At 42.5% G+C, this 1494-nt stretch overlaps 1 non-coding gene across 1 annotated transcript; it reads right to left on the bottom strand.

Annotated features, from left to right (window-relative positions):
- Window positions 1-732: 732 nt before the first annotated feature.
- LOC128591110 (U1 spliceosomal RNA) lies at window positions 733-890 on the bottom strand. The gene has a single exon (XR_008381535.1). It is a non-coding gene; the product is annotated as a U1 spliceosomal RNA (small nuclear RNA).
- Between the last annotated feature and the right edge of the window lie 604 nt (window positions 891-1494).

The following is a 1494-nucleotide window of genomic DNA, read 5'->3' on the forward strand; positions in this document are numbered from 1 at the left end:
TGTTACCCTCGGTAGAATGCTGTGGCATTACAGCTCATAGCAACCTCCAGCTCTTGGGCTTAGGTGATTCTCTTGCCTCAGCCTCCTGAGTAGCTAGGACTACAGGCGCCCCACCCCCAATGCCCAGCTATTTTTTTGTTGCAGTTTGGGGCAGAGTTTGAACCTGCTGCTCTCAGTATAGGGGGTCCATGCCCTACTCACTGAGTAGGGCAGTTTTCTGGCTATTAAGGTGATCATATTACTAGGAATATTGACAGGAAATGACATAGAAAACTGTTTTCAAGGCACTAGTAATTTCATTTTAAGATATCTTTTACAACATCTGGTTAATTCAGCCCAGGGTAGAAATTTTTGCCTCCTCTCTTGGTTGAGAGAAGTCAGAGAGAAACATGAATAAGCATTTTTTTTTTCTTAAGAAAAAGAAATTTGGCAATGCCTGTGTCTCAGGAGGTAGGGCGCTGGTCCCATATACCAAGGGTGGCAGTTTCGAATTTGGCCTCAGCCAAACTGCAACAACAACAAAAATAGCCAGGTGTTGTGGGGGGCGCCTGTAGTCCCAGCTACTAGGGAGGCTGAGGCAAGAGAATCACCTAAGCCCAGGAATTGGAGGTTTCTGTGAGCTGTGACCCCTTGGCAGTCTACCAAGGGCAATAAAGTGAAACTCTCTCTCTAAAAAAAAAGAAAAAAGAAGAAAAAGAAATTTAATTTTAATATATTTAACCCAATATAAAATAGAGGAAAGCATAAACGCAGTCCCCTGCTACCACAAATTATGTTGTCAAATTTCCCACATTTGGGGAAAATGCAGGGGTGAGCTCATCCAGAGTCCATTAGCCTCACCCTGAAAAACCCTCTTTGTGATCATGGTAGCTCCCCTGCCAGGTGAGTATGATGCATAAGCATTCTTGACTGGCTAACTAGTATTAATAATCTCTAAGCTGTCAAAGTCCATGAAGGTCAAATGCTAGTCCTGAAAGACAAATGGTTAAAATAATCACTTAGAAATAGATTCCAAAGCATTGCCAATAGAAAGGGGATTGGATTAGGTACATACAAAATGGTCTTTTGTTATTTTTGTAGCAATTTACTGAATCAATGCATTTTATTTATTTTTTAACTTTGAGACAGAGTTTCACTCTGTCACCCTGGGTAGAGTGCTGTGGTGTCATCATAGCTCACAGGAACCTCAAACTCTTGGGCTCAAGAGAGACTCCTGCCTCAGGCTCTCCAGTCACTGGAACTATAGGCACCTACCACAACACTAATTTTTGTATTTTTAGTAGAGGCAGAGTCTCTCGCTCAGACTGGTCTCAAGCTCCTGAGCTCAAGCAATCCTCCTCCCTTGGCCTCCCAGAATGCTAGGATTATAGGCTGGGCCAATCAATAGATTAAAAAAAACAAAAACAAAAAACAACCAAGGCTCAACTAGTACCTGGTTCCAGTACCACTCTCCAAAGTGGATCACAAGATCTATTAATAAGATGTCCTGGCTTG

Source organism: Nycticebus coucang, chromosome 7 (genome assembly GCF_027406575.1).
Source record: "Nycticebus coucang isolate mNycCou1 chromosome 7, mNycCou1.pri, whole genome shotgun sequence".
Classification (NCBI taxonomy): domain Eukaryota; kingdom Metazoa; phylum Chordata; class Mammalia; order Primates; family Lorisidae; genus Nycticebus; species Nycticebus coucang.